General features: G+C 47.5%; 1 long non-coding RNA gene across 3 annotated transcripts in view; it reads left to right on the plus strand.

Moving 5' to 3' along the window:
* LOC102901096 overlaps positions 1–25,620 on the plus strand; it is a 148,760-nt gene that overhangs the window by 32,346 nt on the left and 90,794 nt on the right. Inside the window, exon 4 of one of the 3 annotated variants that reach the window (XR_002155821.3) lies at positions 20,240–20,416. The exons of 1 other annotated variant lie outside the window; for it this stretch is intronic. This is a non-coding gene — a long non-coding RNA (uncharacterized LOC102901096). Of the gene's footprint in view, positions 1–1,480; positions 5,929–20,239; positions 20,417–25,620 lie in introns of those variants that run through there. One more of the 3 variants, XR_890217.4, reaches the window with a different exon arrangement.

The following is a 25,620-nucleotide window of genomic DNA, read 5'->3' on the forward strand; positions in this document are numbered from 1 at the left end:
GAGAGAGGGAGACACAGAATCCAAAGTAGGCTCCGGGCTCTGAGCAGTCAGCACAGAGCCTGATGCGGGGCTTGAACTCACGAATGGTGAGATCAGACCTGAGCAAAAGTTGGATGCTTAACCAGCTGAGTCACCCAGGTGCCCCTGCCATTTTTTGTTTTATTTTTTTTATTTATTTATTTAAAAAAATTTTTTTTTTCAACATTTATTTTTTTGGGACAGAGAGAGACAGAACATGAACGGGGGAGGGGCAGAGAGAGAGGGAGACACAGAATCGGAAACAGGCTCCAGGCTCTGAGCCATCAGCCCAGAGCCCGACACGGGGCTCGAACTCACGGACCGCGAGATCGTGACCTGGCCGAAGTCGGACGCTTAACCGACTGTGCCACCCAGGCGCCCCCATTTTTTGTTTTAAAATATTAATGACTCACTGCTATCTTAAATACTAGGTGCATTTTTGTGAAACCCAAAGACTGTCTGAAAGCAGGGAGAAATTTTTATAACATCTAGTGCAGTGAGAGTCTCAAAATATAAATGGAGTGGCTCATGAGACCACGAGACAAGGATAAAAGTATTCTCAGTCCTTTCTCCCAACATCCCTGTGGCCAAATGGTATAAATATGAAGTTCAAAGAGACAGAACATATGTGAGAAAGTATAATAAGGTATACATAAAAAATAACCATTGGCTTAGATCACTGGTTCTCAACCTGGATATACATCTGAATCTCTGGTTTATGGATAATGCAGATTCCTGGGCTTCGTTTTAGACGAAATCAGACTTTTCTGGTCTTGGAGCTTAGAAATGATCATGTCTACAAAACACTCAGTAATTCTTCTGCAGTATACCAGAGACCACTTCACAAACCTATGTTTTGAAGTTGAAGATTCCAACAATAGGAATGTTCTCGCCCTTGTTTGTGTCACTGGATAGTTGGCAAAAAATACCATACTCATTTGCCATGGTGGAGATACCTTATATTCCATGTTTATTCCAGGTACTGAAAGACTGTAGTCACTTGGTAAATGGAAATGAAGTCTCAATTTCCAAAAGGATTGGTCATTTGCATGAATGTGGGTCATGCTTTTTGGAGACCCATCTTCAGGGTGTATCTGAATGGTCATGCATCTACATTATTTGGTTTAAGAGGAATTGAGAGAGAAGAGTTGAGAGAAATTGGTTCATGTTGACCAAGAGGAGACTGTCCTGAAATTTCCGGTCAATGGTTGAGCCCCCTTGAGTTTCTGAACTCAAATACTATATATTGTGCATCTATTTGTACTGGGCATTTCACTAGGATCATACATACATTGTCTGATGCAGTCCTTCAAATAATCCTATGAAGGAGTTGTTATTGTCCCCGGAAGAGGAAACCGAGGCTCAGAAAAGTTAAATAACTTGCCTTGGGTGATGATGCAGGATGTGGATGTGAGTCTTGAACCTAAGGCTGTCTAACTCCACATCTTTTATTCTTATTTAGAACACTCCACCTGCCGTTTCCAAGAAATATTCTGTTCTCTGAGATTGCTGGAGCCCAGAACATCATCAATGACGCAAACCTGAAGTCAGAGCTGAGAAAGGCCCCTGATACACACACCAGTAGTGGTCTGTAAGACTCTCACCGGCTTGTTCTCACCGGCTTGATCAAAACCCACTGCTTATTACTGGCTCTTTTATTTGTCTATGTTTGTATGAATACAGTTTGTTAAACTGTACTAGGATTGTTCTTATGCCCAAACTTTGTATTTTTGAAAAGATACAAGGCTACAGAACATTATTGTTCCTAAAAACAAAAACAGCAATGTGATTCTTACATATGTGGAACATACATAACTCAGATCCCCTACATTTGAGACTTACAGAAAGGAAGTATAGGGATTGGGGCCTCACTTGTTGAGGGGGGTGGGCTAGGATAGGGCCACCCCCAATGTCTCCATCCAGGTGAGAGCACAAGAAACCGGGGGGGGCGGCAAGTTCTTTAGGGCCCCCCAGGGAAGCCAGCCTCTGAGCCTAGAACTCAAATCCCCTATGTTTCATGGAACAACCTGGATGTTTCTCCTATAAGTGCATGTGGAGAGGACTGGCCCAGCACCCACTGCACTGACTGACCACCCAGCATGAAACAGTGGTCACAAGGCTTGGTTTCCAGGTAGCTCTTTTATCTTGGGCAAGTCATTTTACTCCTCTGGTCCTCAGTTTCCATGCAAATCTGTGCATAAAGGTCTCTCCTGGCTCTAAAAGGTCAGGAGTCTGTAAAAAACATCAGCCATGGAGCTGGCAAAGAGATTGATGGGGACTTGTCAGGGGCATCATTGTCGCTGTCCTCACTAGTTGAGGGTGGGCAGAGGCTGGACGACCCTGCAGACCAGTGACCTGAGGTTTCTCCTGTCCCCCTGACCTCATTGGTCTGTCTCCTTCTTGGGCCCAAAGTTGTCAGACTCTCCTCTCCTTGGGAGACAGTCACAGTGGGTTCTAGCTCTATGTTCTTTGATGTTTCCTGTCAGAGTGACTTGAAATCCCAGATCTTCAAGTAGCCCCTTCACGCATAGCTTTTCTTTTCTTGGAAATGCTGATCCTCCATTGACACCCCACCCCTGCAGTGGAGTAGAGCTGCCTGGGCCACTTCCGTGACGGCAGGTCTACGCGAGTCACAGGGATTTGAAGCTGAAGGGACCTTCTCGAGCGTTGACTCCAACTCTTTTATTTCCTAGATGAGAATAAAAGGCCCCAAGAGGGGAAGTGACTCCACAACTCAAAGCCTCCCTGTTAGTGAAGGAATCGATGCCATGTTTTCAAATTTAGACCCCGAGTATAGTAATAAAACTGACCCCGTGGAACTGCTGTGAAGGTATTTGCACAAGATAATGCCTACGAAGGGCTCAAGTGTAGTTCTTGGCATGGAGAACCATTGGACACAGCTGTTCCCTCCCTTCCTAGAACTCAAATCCCCTGCTCCTCACCATACTCACGTTCTCATAGAAGTCCTGTAAGTTAGGACGGGCAGATTTTATTATTCCTTTACTCCCCAGCACACCAAGGCATGCAGAAGCAAACCGAGCGGCCCACGTTTGATTACTGCCTTAGGGGTGCCATCTGACTTGAGTCATGTTCTGTTCTCAAAGAATGTTTGGGGTTGCTGCCCACTGGAACCCATCCCTCCTGACTCTTAATCCAGTGCTCTTTCCATTATACCGAGTGGATGGACGCGTGGGTGGGGACAAGCTACTTTGAAATGCTAGGAATACCAGCACGGTGACAGATGTGTAAGAACACATGGGGCCACAATCCCTGTATATCTTAAGTCTGCCAGTGTGATTTTATTATCAAGCATTTATCAAGAGCTCCTATGTGCCAGGAACTCTGCTTACTGCTGAGATGAATATAAAAATGAAGAAGATACAGACCCTGCCCTCAAGGAGCACTTAATTTGATAAGAGAGACAGACTGAGACATACATAATTCAAATGTGAGGCAGATGGTCATCACTGACTACTTTAGACTTAGGGAAAGGAAGTATAGGGATTGGGGCCTCACTTGTTGACCTGGTGGGAAGGGGGTGGGCTAGGATAGGGCCACCCGCAAATGTCTCCATCCAGGTGAGAGTACAAGACACCTTGGGGGCGGGTGGGGCCGAGGAAAAGTGCTTTAGGGCTTCCCAGGGAAGCCAGCCTCTGAGCTCTTTGGCCCTGATGCCCAGTGATCCGCGCTGGGCCACTGTCTGGTTCCAAGACTGTTTCTTTTGCAGTTTTCCAAAATGGGAGAACATCCCCTTTCTTGCTCTGAGCCCTGTGGGGACTGGAGTGTTCACTGGTCTAGACGCCTGTTTTTGGAAAGGACTGCCTTCAAGCTGCAGAGGGCTCAGAAGCCGCACCCCACACGGAGACCAAGAAAACGCCATCCTTTTTCTCTCTTGTCCCTGTTTCCAAGACCGGAGGAGGAGGGTGAGAGGCTGGGCGGGGACAGTGGGGGCGGGGAGTGATGGCGAGGGGACTTGTAGGTCAGCGCTTGACAAGGGGAGCGGGGTCACTCCGGGAAAATACGGCCTTGCTCTCCCCTGGCAGATTCCCAGAGAAGCTCTAACTGTTCCCCACCTGTCCCGAGCTCCCCCGCCCCGCAGCGCTGCTGTCCCCTGCTTGCACGGAGCAGGGAGGCGATGATGAATTTCCCCCGAACGGCATTACAGACAGTCATAAATAATGCTTTGCTCTTTGGTGACGGCACTTTCCATTAGAGCTGCCTGTGCTGGGCCGTTGCTACCCCCAGTCTTCTGCCGGGGACTTGCAGTAAAATTTATCAGCGAGCTTTCTGCACCTAATAAATCATCCCCTCCGGGAGCCATCTGACAGATAAGGCCGCGAGAACCCACATGCTCTGCAGAGGCGGAGTCGGAGTGAGAGCCGCCCTCGCTGGGGCCCCCGGGCCCTGTCGAGGGGGGACTTTCTCCCCATCAGTCCGGGCCTGTCACACTCCCTCTGGCTTTTCTCATCAGACTCAGGATGGGGGCCCTGGCTTTGGCGGCTGTTCCCGACTCACAGAATGGGTTCGTCCCACCCTGGGGACAGGCCTGAAAACCATATCCTTTTCCTGTTCTCTCCCCACCTCTCCCCACACCAGGTGTACGGAAGGTCCTGGGGTCTGACAGCGGGCAAGAGCAGGGGTGTCCCAGGGCAAGACAGATGCTGTGATGGGCATGACTGTTGCTTAATTGAATCCTCCCCGGCGTCCTCCAGCCACTTGGGTATTGGCCAACATGGAAATTATCTCGTAGTGATAAGAAACTTCCTGCCTGGATGAAAGACATCTAGGAGCACCGCCTTGAAATTCAGGGTGAAGCCTCACATGGCCATCCCCACTTTCTCCGAGAAGCAACCACCATGCTTTTAGAGTTTTCTCTCCAATGTGGATTACTTTCCATTAATATACATTAGGGGACATACTCCAGTGCACTGGACATAGAGAAAGCAGTGCACAGATTAATGACCGTGGCCCTTTCCCTAACGCACTTACAGTTTGGTTGGCGAGAGTGTTTTAAAGCCAGTCTCAGGCACAGCTGGGGCAGTGTCCACGTAGGGAGTCGCAGCACCCGCATGACGCGATCGTGGTGGCGAGGAAGGAGAGAGCGCCCAGCTCTCCGATTTTGCAGCCCCTGTGCCCGGCGTGGTGCCCGGGTCACCGCAAGCCCGTGGTCCCTGGGTGTCCAACATGCTGAATGGGATGTGGCAGTGGGCACCGTACCTGACACAGCCAACAAGACAAAGTAGAATATGAGAATGAGATGATAAATAGGAGAATGGAAACAGCTTTATCATCCCCGGCTTCCCGCAGAGCGTGAACCCTGTTCCTTAGGGTTCCCTAGACCATCTCGGAGCCAAATCCTGTCCTAAGCATGATAGAACCTGTGTTCATGGCTCAGCTCTGCCGCTGGCTGCCTCGGCTTGATCAAGGGACTCCCCGGGCTTTGGTGTTCTCCTTTGTAAAGTAATACGAAAAGCCGGGGTCATTTTGGGGGCACAATTTTTAATATTGTTGCTGGTAGAAGATTTTCTAATTTTGCCTTTGCTGATGCCTGCTTTTTTTTTTTTTTTTTTTTTTTAAAGACAGAAGGTTGAATGGGTAAATGTAGTGAGAACTCCTGTCTTTTCCCGCCCTCTTTTCCCACTTTCTGGCTGAGATAGTCTCAGTGTGGGGACTCCAGGTGGCTAGAGCCTGAGTTCCCTGAATTCTTCCTGGAGACTCGTTCTGCAGGAAGACACCTATCACGCCCTCCTCTGATCGATGTGGACGTATCCCGGGCAAACATTACATGGAGTGTCCCAAAGATGCTTAGCTTAGCTATGCATTTAATTTGGTGGTAATTGAAATTTGCCAACAAAGATTTGCATGTAATCTGTGATTTCATTTTTCAATTAAAATTGCTTTCTTCCTGTGGATGGGAAGTGCTTGGCTCTTTTCTCTTTCACAGCACTTTGCAAACGTGAATCTCCCACTCCCTCGGGGGCTAGAGAGACGGGAAGGGTGTGGGACAAGGAGGTGTAAGCTGAGGCCAAGAGGCATGCTCCCGCAGGATGGCAGGGCCACTCAGGAGAGGTGCTGGAGGCTGGGCTGATGACAGGCAAGGTGCGGGCATGGCTCCTTTGCTTCTGCTGAGTTTGGCAAAGAAGCTCCAGCCAGAACTTTCTGGAAGCTCAGTTTTTGGAGGGCAGGCAGGGTTTGGGAAGCAGAAGATTTAGAGAGGTGGGAAGAGCCAACCAGTTCTCCCTGGCCGAGGCAAGCAAGCAGCAAGAAGCCGGAGGAAGACACTAGGCCCAGGTACTGGGAGGCAGGAGGGCGGCCGATCTGAAGATCTTCTCTACGGGAGGAGCATGGCCTTCGATAAAGGCAAGAAGCGACCCAGCTCACTGGAGAAGAGAAGTGAGAGGGTAGTGTGTTCTAAGCGTGGCGGGAGAAGTGAGAAAAACACGAGAAGCAGAGCCTTGGAGAGCCCCTAAGCCAGTGAGGAGCCTGCAGGGTGTGGATTCTGATGAACCAGCTCCCAGGTATGGATTTTTCCTTTGCTGGGTCTGCGGCCTTGGACCAGTACTCACTTTCTGGGGGTTCTGGTTTCCTCAACTATTTCCTGCGTATAAAAGTAATACCTACCCGAATAGGGGCTGGGAGAAGCAGGCTGTTGATCTGTGAGCGTTGTCCCAAGGTCAGGGGCTCCGTCTTCATACCCTTCATATGCCCAGAGCCTAGCACGGTGCCTGGCACATAGCAAGAGTTTAGTAAAACCCGTCAAAATGGACAAATTGGTCAAATGAGATGATGTGAGTGGAAGAGCGTTTTGTAGATTCTAATAGCCCATTTTTGGTACTCGTTTGGCCTTACTAGTTGTGAAAATGAGATCAGGTATTTGACTCAAGGCTGCGCTGGCTCTGGGCTGAGCCCTGGATGGAGAAGGTTCAGGACAGAGGTCCTGGTTCGTGACTCAGGGAGGCTTCTGTGGGAGCCCGGACCACTGGCAGCGATTTGTTTTTCCAGACCCAGGCCCCCCACCGTGGGACCCAGCCGGGGGCTGACTTCTAGGTCCATGGTCAGTATGCGTCAGATTGGCAACTGCACCATGGTGGGACAGGCATCGAGAGTTTGCCACAAAAGGGGTTGGGGACAATATCTATGAGAGGGACGGTCTGGTTCCCGCAGCCAGGCTGGAGGTGGGATTAAGAACCATTTTAGGAATTAGTAGCAATTCTGGCTTCAGCAGAAGGCACACAGCTTTGGGCAGAGCAGGGGTCCTCCTCTCGGCCCGGGCAAGTCATTTTTGGTCTGGTTTCTCTCAAGTAGAGATAATCCCTTCTACCTGGCCAGACAGCTGAACCATTTTCTTTCCTTTTCTTCCTTCCTTCCTTCCTTCCTTCCTTCCTTCCTTCCTTCCTTCCTTTCTTTCTTTCTTTTCTTTCTTTCATTCTTTCTTTTCAGTAATAAATCTGCCAACCCACAGGGCTCAAGCCAAGGGCTTTGCTTGCTGCATCTACACAGAGGTCTCATAAAAATAGTGTGAAATGAAAGAGAAAAATGCACATTTCACACTTTGTCTGCCCTGGGTTATGGTGATTCTCAACTCATCCTTGTTACAAACAGCCGACCTTCCCACAGAGTTCAAGTACCTTCTGCTGGCCTGAAGAACCATCTCCCCGTCTCCCTCCCCCGCTGTCCCTCCCCCCTGCCTCGAACACACACAGCTTGCCTGAGTGGAAGCAGGGCTGTGTGCAAGCATACTGTGCTGGTTCAGTGCTTTCCAGGAGGGAAGGGGGCGTACACAGCCCCCAGTGTGCAGTTAATGCATGTATACGCACAGGCACACTGCAGACAAATGCATCCGCCCTCTTCCACACCCTGCCTTGCGTCGATTCTGACATTTACTCACTTTCCCTAGGTGTATTATGTAAAATATATGAATACAGGTTTTCCTTCTAGTGAAGGCTGCTCTGTGCTCCTTACAGGTAAGTTTTAACCATGACCTGGTCTCTAACGTTAGCTTGCTTGGCGTTCAGTAGAAATGAACTTTTACCTGCCTCCATTCTCCTGTAGAGAAATGTCCTACAGAGGCCCATTGGCACATCCATCCAAATGGTCACTTTAGACTTCCCAAACACGCCATGTGTGTTCCCACCTCCTGGCCTTTACCCCAATTCCCCTGCATCAATTCTGCTTCTCTCTCTATTCTGCCTGGCTGAGTCCTATCTACCTTCAAAGCTCACCTCCTCCTTGAAGCCTTCCTGGCTCATCCAGCCTATAGCACTCTCTCTTTGCCTGAGACGTGGTCAGCACTTACAGCCTATATCACTGTCTCCGTTGGTCATCATTTATGCACTGCTGTTTAGACTTTTTCTGAAAAGCCATTGTCATTTTCTTATTTAACCATGGTTTTCTCATTTAACGTTTCTTATTCCCGTTAGACAATAGTGTCTTTTTTAAAAATTAAAACGATTTTTTAATGTTTATGTATTTTTGAGAGAGAGACACACACACACAGAGTGCAAGGAGAGGAGGAAAGAGAGAGAGGGAAACAAAATACGAAATAGGCTCCAGACTCTGAGCTGTCAGCGCAGAGCCTGACATGGGGCTTGAACCCGTGGAATGTGAGATCATTACCTGAGCCAAAGTTGGATGCTTAACCAACTGAGCCACCCAGGTGCCTCTATTTCTTTCTTTCTTTTTTTAAAAAAAATTTTTTTTTTCAACGTTTATTTATTTTTGGGACAGAGAGAGACAGAGCATGAACGGGGGAGGGGCAGAGAGAGAGGGAGACAGAATCAGAAACAGGCTCCAGGCTCTGAGCCATCAGCCCAGAGCCCGACGCGGGGCTCGAACTCACGGACCATGAGATCGTGACCTGGCTGAAGTCGGACACTTAACCGACTGCGCCACCCAGGTGCCCCATCTTTTTTTTTTTAAGTTTATTTATTTTGAGAGAGTGAGAGAGAGAGAGAGAGAGAGAGAGAGACAGCACGAGTGGGGGAGAGGCAGAGAGCAAAGGAGTGAGAGAGAATCCCAAGCAGCTCCATGCTGCCAGCACAGAGCCGGATGCGGGGCTCGAACCCATGAAGCCGTGAGACCATGACCTGAGCTGCAACCAAGAGTCAGACCTTTACCTGACTGAGCCACCCAGGCGCCCCTACATATATTTCTATCCTCTCCAGTGCCAAACATATAACAGGTGCTTAGTAAATGCTTGTCTGAACAGTGAATGACCGAATGGAAATTCCCACGTGGGGTGTGCATTTGGCTCTGGTGTTGTGGTTTTGCCTTTCTTGACTGGAGGAGTCAGTCAAGACAGTTCACGCCTCCAAGGGAGAGAGAGTCTTAACTTGTGTGGATGCTGCCCGTTTAACGTTTCCTCTTGTTGGGCTGGTGCTGGATATCAGGGAGATGCTCCTGTGCTCTCTGCATAGACCCTGAGACCCCCTGGTCTATGATCATATAGAAGGTCGGGATTTTTATGGTAGTGAGAACAACGAGTGCCTCGCACCGTGGCCCCTGTCCCTCCATACCTTCCTTGTGCCTTTTGACGTCCCTGTGTGCTCTCCACACGTAGTCCGTATTTAATTTAGAGCAGGGAACTACTAATTCAATTTTCTTTCCTGTATGTTGAGCGCCTGCCACCGCCCGCCATCTTGCTATGTCTTTGCTTTGTGCTTCCCACCTCAAGGCCACTTTACGAATTTGTTTGATTTGTGGCTGTGGTTTGTAGCTGTCACTGATTTCTTTGTTGTCGCTGCTGCTGCTGCTACTGTTTCCTTGCAGCTCGATTTTCAGCTGAGTGTTTGAGTAGTAAATATGGTTTACACCAACTCTGTTGGAAATAATGGCATTTATGTGCTGAAGTTATTTCCAAAACCTAGGATATGTGTATACAAATAGATCCACGGCAGGGCCCCTAGACTGGGGAGAACAGACTCAATAAAGCCTTTGCGATAGAGTATAAACAGGTGTCTGAGACTAGGGCTAGGCCAGGCGGTTCAGAACAAAACTACCTCCCTCCCCTGCTGTGGGCTCTAAATTGAAGCCGTACCATAAATACCTTGCTTAGCGTTGGGGGATGTAGGAGATATTTTTGTGATCATATTTATCTGCTAAATGTTCGCTTACATTCTTTTGTGCATCTCACATGAAACCCCTCACTTTTCTATTCACTCACCCTCAGTGGCTTTAAACCTGAATTACCTTGGATCCTGGTATGGCCAAAAAAAAAAAAAAAAAGCTAAGAAATAACTATGGGGTTGGCCTATCAAATCGACTGCCCTCTCTGCCTCCAAATGGCTGCCAGTTTGAGGGGATCTTTGGCATATTGGGTAACTCTAAGTAACCATTCTGAGCAAAGCCTCTTCAGCCCCGTCTTGTAGCTCCACGAATCCCAACCATGGGCAGGACATAGAGGCTGGAACTCTCAGACGGGAAAACCAGGCTGCTCTTCACAGGTGTGGCTCTGGCCTCCGAACTGGGATGGTGTGACGGCCAGATTCTCGACCTCCCTCTCTGCCCTCGTCTCTGGGAACGACCCCGGTCCCCACATCTGATACATATCCGCGAGTGGAGGCTGCACCTGGACCCTAGGGGAAGGTCACGTCCACCTCCAGGTCAGGAGCGATTTCAGAGGCTTCTTGGCTCTCTGTGCCGGAGGCCTTGTGACAAAGGCATAGGAAGGGTGTTTCGATTGTTCTCCAACTTGTAAATGCCAAGCAGAAATCTTGTTGCAGTTCCTAAATGCCACATTTCGGCGTGTTTATTGTTTCCCCCCCTAACGGGGAAAGATGGTGAATGGACTAATAATTCAGGAGCCGAGAACATGTTTATTTGATTTTTAGAGCTTTAGCAAATACAGTGTGTACAAAACCCGGTGCCAACAGCATGCATAATTCCTCCAGGAATGGGGCTGATAGAAACACAAAGCTTGCATGCTTCAAAACTGTAACCAATATTTACACATCTGAGTGACTAATTCTCCACTCCGAGCAGGAGAACAATAGGCATAATCGTCAGGTACATTAATGCGGAGCGTGCTCTTCGGCTGGCTTGGATATTTGACACATAAACAAAGTTGGGGGGGGTTTGCCGTGGGGGGGAGAAGTGGAGGCTTTTTATCTACCTGTGCAACCATACACCAAACAGCAGGTTACAAACGCACTTGGAAAATGCTGACCCAAAGCCGTTCTTGTACCTCACATGCAGGATTGGCACCTGATTTGCAACGCTGCGGGAGTTCTGGAGCTGACCTCATTAGCGGCGCGTTTCCTGGCTTGTTAGCATCATATTTGTATAATTTACAGCACCTTCGTTTTTATGGAATGTGTTTCTTGTAGAGTGTAATGGCAGCAATATATTTAACCTATCGTATTTAGGAATGCTTTTGCTGGAGGCAGCCTGCAGATATAAAGGGGACATTTTCTCCTTTCCTGCGTGGGCCTTTTTTTTTCTTCCCCATTTTGGCTCACGCGGTGGCCACATGTCTGTGTGTGTCTTTGCATGTGTGTGCGTGTGGATGCATGTATAAATATCTGTGTGCAAATGCCTGGAAGACATAAAAGGGTCCTGGAGGTGCGGCTCTTCCTGCTGAGGGTTGTCTTTGCTCCCTGGCCATCTCTAAGGCATGGCTGTGGACTGGGTGGCCTTTGGAGGCCGAATGCCTCGCTTTGGGAGGACGGGTTTACAAAACGGAATAGGGAGCCCAGGTAGATTAGATACTGGGGAGTGATGGTTTTAGGAGGGGGCGCGGTGCAAGGGCTATGAAGATGCTCAGAAGGAAGGCGGCACGCCAAGGGAGTTTTTGAGTCTCTGTGACCTCTTAGGTGTTTTTGCATAAAACAATAGGCTGTAAAATGGAAAACATATGCCACCCAGGAACAGATCTTGCCCCAGATGATTTCTCAGGAAAAAAATAGAGCATATGGACAGAGATGCCTATATCCTTCTCTTTCCTGACCGGTGTAAAAAAAGATAGACATGGTTGGGAGTCAATGTTTGCAAAGGGGAGAAGGTCTTAATCTGGGGGTCTCTCAGGGAAATCTTGGGCCAGGAGCCAGGAGATCGGAACCCCAGTCCTGGCCTGCCGCTCCCCGTGGCTGCACGACCTCGGGCCAATTGCTTCCCTGTCTCGGGCAATCCTTCTCACCCACAAATGGAGGGGTGGCCCTGGCTCGTCTCTCTCTCGGAAGTGCCGTTTCTAATGCCCCCAGTCCCTTCTCTGCTCTGTTCCGAAGGCAGATAAAGACGGAAGGCGGGGGGTTCCCATCAACCAAATCGTCCGAGCTGAGCTGTGTTCTTGAGGGCGACCTGCAGTGACCCGGAAGAGACGAACACAGCTCTCCAGGAACTGTCAGTGTGTCTTAGTTACATCTTCTGACAGGGGGCAAAGAGGGCGAGTAGACTAATAATTCAGAAACCAAGGACATGGTAGGGTGAGTTTTAGAGCTCCGGTAAAAACTGGCGCCGGAGAGCTGCGTATTTCCTTCCTGTAATCACTTCTCGGCCTCAAGGAGACACTCACCTCAGGGGCGAGATAAAGAGGTAGGCCCTGGACTTTGTCAACCCATGGTAGAATGATAAGATATTAAGTAAATCAATTAAAAAGACCCGAGGCACAAAGACAAAGTGTATCCAACTGGCTAGTCAGGTGAGGGTCCTTTGTATTTCCCTCTCCCCACTCACGACCTCTCCGCTTTTGAAATTTCAGAAATTTTTCTGCTGCTGCTGTCTTCTCCAGTGGCTCTCTACACCCTCTCTTCCCCGACTTCAGAGGGTTTGGGTTCTCGATTTTACTTCATAGATATGTCCCTGAACTACTGGGGTGGCCAGATTCTGTGGTAATAATGCAGGATGCTAACGGCATTTATAGCCAACATTCGAATGTGAGTTTCCGTTCAAAGGTTAAATGCAACACGGCTACTGGCTAATTCGAAAGCACCTAGCGGCAAATTCTTTCGTAAAGAAGTATAATTGTTTTGTGAAACCCCGTTTTAACTGAATCCTTGAAATATTTACTGAGCATCCATTAAGTGCTGGGGACTCAAAACAAAAATGGTATAAAATTCCTGCCTTCAAGAAGCTCTTATTCTAACTTTCTAATTGGGATTTGCCTGTATTTTGTACGCACATATTAGCACACATAATAAAATGTAGACGGCTTCGGCATCCAGTGTCCACTAATTAGGTTGGCTTCAAAACTCTGCAAAAACTAGACCATTATTATAAATGTTTACTCCAAAACTCTTTATTAGTCCCACTTGACTGATTTGGTAATTGGTTGTCTAATGTGATGACAGAAAGGCGGTTGTGAACCTGGACCCAGTTTAGCGGAGCAGATGTGTGGTTGCAAAATGCTTCCCTTCTCGTAAAATAGGGCCCGTGTCTTTTCCTTCTCTCTGTGGCCAATTCCACCCCATTGCCCTAAATCATCCCATTATTTCTCACCTTCTTGTGACGTAGTGCTATGACTTCTACTCCTGAGAGACTAAGAGCGTGAGCAGGGGAGGGGCAGAGAGAGACAGAGACACCAAATCCGAAGCAGTCTCCAGGCTCCAAGCTGTCAGTACAGAGCCCGACGCGGGGCTCGAACTCATGAGCTGTGAGATCATGACCTGAGCCGGAGTCGGACGCCCGACCAACTGAGCCACCCAGGCGCCCCCAAATCTCTTCCACTTTAAAAAATGCTGCCCCTGCCATAATCTCTGGATTAGCTATCTCGTCCCTGCCCTTTTCGGCCCCACTTCCTGAACAGCTATGCTATACGCATCGCTTCTGTTGCCTCTCAGTTTACTTGGGCATGGCTTCTGCTCTCTTCCATGCCCTCAGAGCTTCTCCCCAAGTCACCAGTGAGCTCCAAGCCATGAACTCAAATAGACGCTAATCTGTGTGCTCCCTCCCAGCACTGACCACTCTCTTCCGGAGCGCCCCATTCTCCTGGAGTCCGTTCACCTTTCTGGTCACTTCTCAGGTTGCTTCGTCAGCTGGGGTTTTAGCACCTGCCTCTTCCGTTGGAGTCCTTAGGGTTTTGCCCACGTCTCTGCTTTCTCACCTGATTGCCTTTCTTGCCAAGACTATTTATCTCTTCGCCACAGCTTCGATAGCCTCTTATGTTCTGAAGACTTTCTGGCTCTCCTGAGACCCTCTATCCACCTTTTTTACCAGGCAGTTCCACTTGGCTACTTTGCTGTAACAAAGAGAATACAAAGTACGGTGGCTCAAATAAGACTGCAGTTTATTTGTGTTTCACACCAGAGTCCAGAGCTTCTGGGCATTCCGGGGAGGGCAAGTAGGCCTGTTTCATGAAGTTGCCCAGGGATTTAGTTTTTTTTTTTTCTATCTTGTTACTCCACCATCTGGGGCACTGTCCTCTTCCACAGGGTGACAGATATCTCCAAAGCACCATGTTCCAGCACATGCACAAAGGGGGAAGAGGAAGCTGAGGGCAACCAGCTCCGTTTTCAGAAAGTGAGCCCGTGGTTGTACATGGCACTTACACGCCCAACCCACAGGACCACACCTCGTCACAGGCTAAGCTGGGGAGCGTGGGACCACCTGAGCCTTGCATCAGGCGAGACCCAGGACCCTCTGTTGTGAAAGCGAAAAATGGAAGATCCTGGACTTTCATCACCCCCCATAGAATGATGAGAAATCAAGCACATTTATTAAAATGACCTAAGGCACAAGGACAAGTTTTATCCAACTGTCAGATCGAGGTTCTTGGCGCTTTCCTTTCGCCCCCCTCCCTCCCCCAGCTTCCCCAGAATGAAGTCTGGGAGGACGATTGGCTGCCACAGGCCCCTCACAGTTCATATTTCCTAAAACGCAGCTCACTATCTTTCCTCTCCATCCTGCTCCTCCTACAGTTACTTTCTGGGCGAGTGTCATTGTCATACCCGGTCGCTCCAACCAGAAACCTGGGATCATTCTCGAGTTCTGTCTTTCTCTCACTGCTACACATCGGTATTTCTCGAACTCTCGCTATTTATATCTCTTACATATTTTAGATATAGACACTTCTCTATCCCACCGCCACCAGCTGAGTACAAGGTACCATGATCTCTTTCTTGGATCACTGCAATAGGTCCTTCCCTGGTCTTCCTACACTTACTCCTGCCCCTTGAGATCAATGTCCCATTCCACTGTCGAAGTTACTTCGTAAAAAGGAAAATATGATAAGATCACTCCTGCTTAAAATCCTTCCATGGCTTTTCGTGAACCCAAATTTGTAATGCGCCCTAGAAGACAGTGCATGATGTGACCTCTGCCTGAGTCACCAGGCTGATCTCATGCCTCTCTGAGCTTGGTTCTCTTCGGTCCTGGCACAGCGGGTTTTTTTCGACACCTCAATCCGGCTTTGCTATCCCTCGGTTCCGGTCTTTCAAACATACCTCTCTCATTGTTGGAGCACTCCTTCTGCTTTCCTCCCTGCTCGGTTAACTACTGCATATGCTACAGAGCTCAACTTTGGGATTATTTTCTCAGGGGGGCCCTCCTCCTTTCTGCTAGGGCCCTCTCCTTGTTCTATGCTCCTATGGCCCCTGTTAATTCTTCTTTACCAACACTAATCAAACCAATAATTAAATCATCAGTATCTGTACTTGTGACTATATTGTAAGCTCCAAGAGGCTGGGTTGTCTTCTTTATTTGATGGAGAAAACAATGGCTAAGATATACTATCTTCGAAAAATTCCTTTACCCCTCACCCTCGGTTGCTCTATGCAAAGCTTTTGTATAATGTGTAGTGCTTGCCTATTATAATAATAGCAATAGCTCTGCTCATGAAAATTATTAGGAACATATAGTGAAGAAAACATATAGCAATAAATATAAATGACATGTGGTATTTAATTAGAATGATAGCTTATACTTATATACTGTTGTACAACGTTGATGCTTTTGTTTATATGATTTTGTTGGAACCTCACAAGACCTCGTTAGTCAGAGATGTCGAGCAAATTATTCCCTCTTTACAGGTGTGTGGAAATTGAGATTCCATGAAGTTAAATGACTTAGCTGAGGTCTTTCATTTGGTGAAGAAAGGAGACAGAGCTTGAGTCCGGATCTCTGGCTTCAGAGCCAGGACACTGTCTACGGTATCAGGCTGTGATAGAGATCGTAAAACACAACAGTGCACGTCTCTAGTTTCTGTGTCCAACACAGGCAGGCATTGGAGAATTATTTGTTGAACAGATAAGTACATGAATAGATATACCAGTAGGCCTGACAATGTGACTAACATTCAACACCAACCTGTAAGTCAATGATGTGGGATACTGAACAGAAATGATAAAACGTGTCGTGCTATATAGGAGAGAAGTGGAATCTGGCCAACCCACTAGATAATTGCTTTTAAGTGAATTCAGTGATCGCTTTAAATAACTATGTGGGTGCGGAAGGTCTGTGTGTATACTCGTCAAGAATCTTGAACCCACTAATGACGGCTTGACAAAGGCAATTTTCTTGTAACTCCGAATTTGATTGAAATGCAAGATATGAAATGAGTGAATAATAGCCGGCTTGACTCTCCGATGCACAGAAAGGAGCAGAGGGCTGTTGACTGTGTCAGTGGCTTGAGGGGGCCTGAAATATTCCTCTGTCCAAACTTCATTCTTTCCCCACCCCTCTGAGCCATTTAAATGTATTCTCGAATGAAAGGGTTCCCGGGTGGCCATTTGTAGGACCTCTGCTTCTCCAGGAGAAGAGCCATTTTATCTTTCTCTTACCATTTGGGGTAGACAGCAACTCCATCAAGGGAAGGTGCTTCCCCCAAGGGAAGACCTTAACTCTGGGTTAGTGAGAAATATCTTAAAGACCATGATATCATAAAGAAATATCATCATAATTTTCATGATTCCATAAGGGGAAAAATCACCTGATCCGAGGGTCTTATTTTTTCTTATCTTTTGCTTAGTTTCAGGGCTGTCTCTACATATGGTAAGCACCTAGTATAGTTCTTGGACACAATAGGTACTCCATAATTGATGGCGATATTATTATGGAGATAATGCAGCTTATAGCTATAAAGGAAATACACAGACATGAGGTTGAAACCCAGTTATGGCATTTTCTAGATGGCAAGACAACTTCCTATTTGTGAGCCAGTTATGCAAACTACCTAATCTTAAGTATTCTTGTCTATAAAAAAAATGGTAGCTCGATGAGCCAGGTTCTGTATTAGTTGTTCTATTCTCGTTATTTCTCATCATTATGACAACTTGGAGTGTTTATAGGTAAGTTAACTGAAGCTTGCAGATGTCCAGCAATTGGCCTTAGGCTGTGGTCATTTAGTTAGTGTCAAAGTTAAGATCAAAACCTCGGCTTATCTAACTTTGACACCTGATCATTTTCCACCCCACAGCACTGCTCATGTAAAATAAAGATGACAAAATTGCAGGGTTCTTGTGATGGTTAGAGCCAGTGCATGGCACACATTTGACACTTAGAATAGTGACCATTGTTCATTATGCCTCACGTGGTACAGGACTACCTATATATTCACATTAATCAGGGTTGGAGGAGCTTTGATGTACCCTATCCGTTAAGAGCTCTGGTTGCAAATTCCCTGTTTGGCATATAGCAGACGCCCAGGAAATGCTTGTTGATGTGTTAAAGACACGTGTAATGATGCACATTAAAGATCCAGTCACGTCTGAATTTTTAGTTGGATTCTGTTCCTTCCACACTCCTGCCACAACACCTCTTTCACCTTTGAAAGTTAGGTTAAAGTTTTATGAAATGCAGTATGACCAGGAGCTATGAAGGGTGGTCTTATTAGAACATCTAGCTTCCTGCCACCCCCAAATACATTGGGATGGCTCTACTTCCGGCATGGCCAAGTTAAGTGCCGATTGGACGAATCCCCTCCAAAACAGATGGTAACTGTAAACTCTGGACAAAACTCAAGAAACAGCCACCTGAAGGCACCATTGACACCTGGGAGAAAGGAATAGTGTGTGGTAAGCCTTCCATTTATTATGGCCCGTAGCTGCAGTCTATCCCATGTGGGGGCAGCTAAAACTCCTCTAGGAAACCTGCAATTTTCCTGGCCTAAGGGAGCAGATGACAAAGTTTTGGGCAACTATGGCTGCTAAATATAAACTGCACCCAAATCTCAGGTTCCAGCATGCATGGGGTAGAATCCAAGCAGCTCAGCTAAAAATAGAAGAATTGGACTGAGATTTGAGCTGCCATCCACAAGACAGAACTGACAATTTCAACCCAACCAATCTAGTTGCCTTGATTATTGTTATAACAACAACTACAACACTAACAACTTAACACTCTTCAGCAGAATGTAACAGAATTCAGAGTACCCACAACACAACATTCACAATGTCCAGAATATAATCCAAAACTACTTAGCACAGAAAGAGCTAGAAAAATGTGACTTGTTTTCAAGAGAAAACACAATCAGTGAAGACAGATTCCATCTTTTTTTTTTTTTTGAATTAAGGTTTATTTATTTTTGAGAGAGAGAGAGACAGATTGTGAGCAGGGGAGGGGCAGAGAGAGAGGGAGACACAGAATCCAAAGGAGGCTTCAGGCTCTGAGCTGTCAGCACAGAGCCTGACACGGGGCTCGAACTCATGAATTGTAAGATCATGACCTGAGCTGATGTTGGATGCTTAACTGACTGAGCCACCCGGGCATCCTAAGACTGATCCTTTCTTGACCCAAATGTTGGAATTAGCAGAAAAAAGGACTTTAAATTAGTTATTATTACTATACTCATTAACACATGAGAAAATATGTCTGAAACAAATGAAAAAATATATAACCTTGGTGGGGAAATAGAAACTGTTAAAAGGACCCAGCAGAAGTTGAAAATAAAATATTTGAAGTAAAAATTCACTGGGTGGACTTAAAAGCAGAACAGAGATGATGGAGAAAGAGTCTGTGAACTTGAAGTTAGGTCAATATAAGTCTTTCTTTCTTTCTTTCTTTCTTTCTTTCTTTCTTTCTTTCTTTCTTTCTTTCTCTCTCTCTTTCTAGAGAAAGAGTGCAGGTGGGGAGAGGGGCAGAGGGACAGAGAGAGAGACTCTTAAGCAGGCTCCATGCTCAGTGCAGAGCCCGACACAGGGTTTGATCCCACGACCCTGGGATCAAGACCTGAGCCAAAATCAAGAGTTGGAGACTCAACCAACTGAACCACCTGGGTGCCGCATGAATTGTCCACTCTTAAGAAAGAATGGAAAGGAAAAAAACAACAACAAACAAAAAGAATAGAAAGAAATAATGTGAAGAAATAACGAAAAAAGTATTTCCCAAATATGATGAAAGACAAATTTACACATTCAAAAATCTCAGCAAACCCCAAATGGGACAAATGTGAAGACCTTGGCACATCATAGGCAAATTATGAAAAACCAGAGGAGAAAGCAAACCTCTTGAGAGCAGTCGGAGCAAAAGGGCACATTATATCTAGGAAGGCAATGATTTGATGAAGGTAAGAAAATACTGGAAGACTGTCTTTAAAGTGATTAAAAAAAAAAAAAGAAAGAAACAAAAACTCTGTCCACCCAAAATTTATATCCAGTCAAAAGATCTTGTAAGAACGAAGGCAAACTAAAGACATTTTTCGCTAAAACAAGCCAAGTGAGTTCATTGCCAGTGGGTCCGCACTACGACAAATGCTAGAGAAGGTCTTTAGATTGCAATGATACCAAATGGTAAAGCAGATCTTCATGAAGGAGTGAAGAACATCAAAAAATGGTAAATGTCTGGAGCAAATAAAAAATGTTATTTTTCGTTTCTTAATTTCTCTAAAATACACATGACATTTAAAGCGTATGTTCTAACATTGTCTTGTGGGTTTCATCACACATAAAGATGGAAAAGATATGGCATAAAAGATGGGGAGAGATGGTAGACTGACCTATCCAGTCGCAAAGTTTTTGCATTTTGCATGAAAAGATGCAACGATTGTGGAAAGTTGAGATTCTGGTGCATTATAATTGCTAGAGAAAACACAAAAATGTTAATACGGTAAGTCATGGCTCAAATACCAACAGAGAAATAGAAGAGACCTAGTTTTCTTTTTCCCCTTTCTGCCTGAAACTCATCTTTTTTACTAGTTCTTGCTGGGAAGATGGGGAATGCGTTCATTTCCTCGCTCATACAGGCATCCATCTACTAGACGTTTATTGCACACCCCTTGGAAGTGATGCAGGCTGCTTCCAGGCCTGGCCCATTAGGACCCTCCCATGGACACACTGCCATGTTTTTTCCCTTTCAGACTTGATGCGGAATACACAGCGAGCTTGGGAGCCCTCTGTTGAAGACGAAAGCCACAAGATGGACCCATGCAGGGCCCCCACTCACTGCTTGGAGGAGCACCACCCCTCTTGTTAGGGATGCTATTTTAGACTAGGCTAAGTGGGAAATAAACTTCTATTGTGTTGGAGAGCCCATACATCTTGGAGTTTATTTTTACAGCATTACCTTAATTAATTTAGACAGCGTGAGCTACATAAAGCATTATCTGTCACGCGGTAGGGTTAAAGAAATACAAGCGCCCTTCTGCTTGACAACAATATTTTCATCAGATTGGTTGGAGAGTCAACACCATTCTTGCTTATGTTGTATTTTTGTCATCTGTGCATGTGACTCTCATTTTCCAAATAAACCCAACAGGAATAGCGGCCTCCCTCCTGGAGTCACTGAGGGGTAGGTAAGTTCTAAGCAGGAATGGGCAGACATCTGGCCGAGAGCAGTTCAGAAGTATCAGATGGCAGTGAGGCGGGCAGGAAAGACGAAATGAAACTCAGAGCAAACGCTTTCTTTCAAGCAGCAAATGCTCTCGGGCCATTATCAGACAAAGAGGCTCAGGACATGTGTGGGGAAGCTGTTTCCCCTCAGAAGGCTGTCAGTTAAGTGTCCTCCTCATTGCTTACCTCTGAGAAATGTATGTCCAGTCACTTGCCAAGGATGGCCTTTGACCATGATGTTGGCGCAGGCTTGGAACTGGAGGGGTGGAAGACTGTATGGTGTGGTCCCCAAGACCCAAACCCGCTGATTGCATCGGTAGGGGAGCTCCCCTGGGACCCATCCAGGTCAAGGCAGGTGAATGTGGTGTTTCCATACTCACCGCTGTCTACCCAGACTCTGGCACTACCCTGGTCAGCCCCCCACAGGGCCTTCCTCTCGCCTAAGCTCCTGACACACTCCAGAGTGGGTTCCACGGTCCCTGGGCCTGGGGACTTGTCCCAGGACAAGTTAGGTTAGCGGTTGGTTACTGCCCTTGGGGCTGGGCCTGTTTCTATCCCAGCACCTAAAGTGAGCCTCCAAAAACTTGGAATTTGATTCCACAGATGCGAAATGCAGGCAGGAAGGCAGCATTCTGCTGCCAGGCCCTGTGGTAGAATCTCCTTGGAGGGGCTGTGAAGGGGCCTGGAGAAGTGGGGGTGTCCCTGGCGCAAGAAGACAGGGCGCTGGATGGGAGCGAGAGAAGGGGAAGGAGGAGCTGACTGTTGAGGATGGTGAAGGGGCCGGATCTGACTGGGTGGTGATGAGCAGCGTCGGGTTGTGGTGGCCAAGGCGAGTGGCCCCAGGTCCCAGAGGATCCTGACAGCCAGGCAGAGAAGGCAAAGGTCAGGAGGCTCCCCACGCTGGCACAGGAACAACGCTTTTGAGGCAGGCTTCGTTCTACCTGCCACAGGATACGGAGCATGGAGCCCCACTGGGCGCTCACTGGGCCTGGGGCCTGCCCCCTCCATCGGGCGAGCTGGTCGGTTCACTCTGCCTTGCCTACCCCGGGTGGCCAGTGCCGGGCCCGGCCCTGCTTCAGCTCAGCACATTTCTGTCCTGCTCTGCTCAGCACATCGCAGGGCCCTCCCCAGCCCAGGCCAGCGCAAACCATTTCTCCAGGCGGAGAGGAGGATGGGGTTCGGGTTGCCTCCTCTCGGTGCTGCTTCCAACAGAGCCCTGCCTCTCTTGCTTGCAGCCCTCCAGACAGAGCGTTTCACTCCCTCCCCGTCTCTGCCACAGAATGGGCCCGCCCATCTCACACTCAGGAGCCTCCTCTTCCAGGGGTTTAGTTCAGCCCCGATCAAGAGGACTCTGGGCTTCCTCCACGCCTCCTTGTTCTAGCTCGCTTCTGCTTGACTACCTTGCTTTTGTTACCCCAAGTCTCTCTCTCGCCCCTGCTAGCTCTCTCTCTCTCTCTCTCTCTCTCTCTCTCTCTCGCCCCTTACAAATGGCTTTGCAGCATCCCAGGGAGTGCACGGCAGCACCAATAATGTCTCCATGGTTCCTTGTTAGCTGCACTCTAAGCAGGAAAGTGACTGGGCCTGACAATATAATTTACATCGCTGTATAAAACTATCTGTGGAAGCCAAGCTAATTTGTGCCAGATTAGGCTATTTGTCTCAGCCACTGTGTAGCAGCACAATCTATCAGAGGGCTGTTTTCAAATATCGCTTTTCAAGCGTGCCCTTGAGAGGCAGAAATTGATTGGGATCTTAGAGAGCAAAATTACAGCAATAACTTAAAAGAAACAATAATTACTGAATCATACCAGTGTCAGCACTCTGCAAAACACGAAATAGCCATCAAACCCCAATCCAATATATTCTGAAGCGAATTTATTGAATGGAAAAAGCAGTTGAGTGAGGGTTTTTCTCCCCCTCCGCCCCTTCCGCTGTACATATGGTTATCTCAAAACCGCAAGTGAATGAGTCGATAATTCTTGTCATTGACTGCTCCATTTTCACGGAGTCAGAGGAGATCCATTAACTGCCTCTTGCTGCACGGCTCCGGCTCCCCTCTCTCTCCTCCATAGCCTCTATTCATTTGCTAGTCTCTGCTCTTCAAGCAAACAAACATGTATAACTAATCATCTGTTAAAATGCAGAGGGCCCCTAATAAATCTCCGCAGCTGAAATACTTTAATGGGTAATTAATTGATCCTGTTCCAGAGGAGTAATAAGATAATAAATTAGACAATATTTCACTCAGTCGTGTCAGGCTCCTAGCTAATGGCGCTGTAGGGCTAAGCTGAAGGATAATAAATTAGCCAGAAATTAACTGCTAAGAGCTTTCTGCAGAGAAATCGGCTGACAAGTGAGTCACGCGTGATTCAGGACCCGGTCGGGGGGTTGTGGCAGTCTCCGCGAATATGCACCTGTGCTTTGGGTGGGGGGCCCCGGGGGGTGGGGCCCGTTAGGTCCCCGGGCAGGACGATGCCTGCGGCGAGCTTGCCCCGCTGACCCAGGCACACCGGGCGGGCCCTGGCAGCTGTAAACACGCGCATGCGCGCTTTTGAAACTAGTTTTCTCCCACGGCGTCAGACTCGTCGAGTTTTTATGGGTTTCGCTCACTGTGACCAGTATGGGCTCGAAACACCTGTAGCCCCTTACCCCCCCCCCCCCCCCCCCCCCCGCCCTTGTCTGCTCTGTCTACTGCTCCCTAAGCAAATACGGAATGGGCCTTTGTGGAAAAGAGACTCATGGTCTGTCCAGAATTTCACAAAAACTTAAGCAGAAAAGGGAGTAGGGAGAGATGGCAGAAATATTTGTTATGCGGCAGGGTGGAGAAAACGCCTTGGCTTTGTTAAAGGAGTAGGTAGGGTGATGCCCATTAACAGGCAAGACAAGAAAGAACGTGACCTGGAAAATCAGCTGGGCCTTTGCTTGAGAAAATGGTAGGTCTGCCCCCGTGGGCGTGGGGCAGAAGTGGCAGGTTGGAGGGGAAGTCAGTATATAGTAAAGCACTGGGGCCAGGAGGTCTTTTGAAATCTCCCCTGCCCTGTACAAGCTGCGTGACCTTGCGGGGGTTATTCAAGGACCCTGAGCTTTGGTTTGCTCACCAGTGAAACATGGATACGTGAAATACACACGAGAAGCTTCTAGTTCTGTATCTCCCCTACAGGACGTGCTGTGTTAATGTCAGTCATTATACGGTGGGCAGTGGGGAAGGTTAGGGAGCACCGAAGGAGATGAGGAGACTCACCAGTGAGAGACAGGGCGCTACTCCTCCCAGAATGAGGACCAGATGCCCCTCCCCGCACCTGCACCCTGAAGGGTGTCTAACCGAAGCGTGCTCACCTTCTGCTGGACATTCCTGATTGCTGTGGCACACAGTGGGGGAGTAATCTATGAGTCACAGTGAATACGGCAGTGTGGGTGGAAGGCATAAACAGAGCTTGATTATTTAAACAAGAAAATGTATGCTGAACGCATGGTCAGAGCTCATCATCATCATCAATACCAACGGTACCGGTATTCCTTGCCTTGCGTCTCTCTGCTTCTCATACTTCTGGGTGGTGATGAGCCTGGGGATGTGTCTGGAAGACAAGGCTTTGTGCGTCCAGATGGACTCAGGGTAGCTGGAGCCACCTCGGGCAGCCCCAGTGCTGTTCTCCTTCTAAGGAGATGCTGGGCCTCCCTGAGGACAGAGTGTCTGGAGGGCCACCTGGGGCACAGGTTCAGCTAAAACCCTCGCTCTGCCTATGTAATAGCAGCAGGGCCTTCGAAGGAAAAATGGCAGGTACATTAGCTCACGGGGCAGGGATCCATCAACTGACAGTTGTTTTAAAAATAAACATGCGCTCTTTCCTTCTTTGTTCGTTTTTTTCCTGGCTCCCCCTACTTCCCTATCAAAGCCTAGTTCTTTGTCCCTCAGACCTCAGAGCTGGAAGACGGGTTGAGATCAACCCATTTCATGCGTTTGAATCATTAGAAAATTCTTTCTCTCAAAGTTCCTAGCTGGGCCCTCTGGAGCAGCTCTTTAGATGATCGATAACCATTATATGACCCCTGAACCCTCTCTTTTTTTCTTATTTCCTATAGCCTTATTTCCATTAACCATTTAACCATTATGTGTGCCATTTCCCCTTGTTTTTGTCGTGAAATATAACATGCATGAAGAAAAGCATTTCCAACATGTATGTATAGCATGATGAATAATTATCAAGTGAACACCCGTGGATGATGAAACTTTAGAGGCTTTCCCTAGTGTGCTATTCTAATCAGAGCACCCCTCTTCCCTGCCTCTGGCATAACCACTAGCCTGACTTCTGTGAAACTCATTTCACTACTTTACTCCATAGATCTACAATTTATATATTCATTTCCAAGCCATAGGGTTTAGTTTTGCCAATTTGGAATCTTTGTATGGAGGAAAGCATACTGTATGTATTCTTTCATGACTTCTTTTTTGCTCAGCATTATGTTAGTGAGATTCATCCAGGTGAACCTGATTGTTATAGCTTGTTCATTGTTGTTGATAGACAACATTTTATACATATATATATATTTTTAATTTTTAAAATGTTTCCTTATTTTTGAGAGAGAGAGAGAAACAGAGACAGAGCATGAGCATGGGAGGGGCAGAGAGAGGGAGACACAGAATCCGAAGCAGGCTCCAGGCTCTGAGCTGTCAGCACAGAGCCCAACGCGGGGCTCGAAATCACAGACCGCGAGATCATGACCTGAGCCGGACGGACGCTGAACTGACTGAGCCACCCAGGTGCCCCTATACATATATGTTAACATAAAATAATTTATTGACGACTTCACTACATGAATATACTGTAATTTACAAAATGACTTTTTGAGTTGTTTCCAGTTTGGGCCATGGCAAAGAGTGCTGTGATGAGCCCTTAACTCCGTACGCACG

Source organism: Felis catus, chromosome B1 (genome assembly GCF_018350175.1).
Source record: "Felis catus isolate Fca126 chromosome B1, F.catus_Fca126_mat1.0, whole genome shotgun sequence".
Taxonomy (NCBI): Eukaryota; Metazoa; Chordata; class Mammalia; order Carnivora; family Felidae; genus Felis; species Felis catus.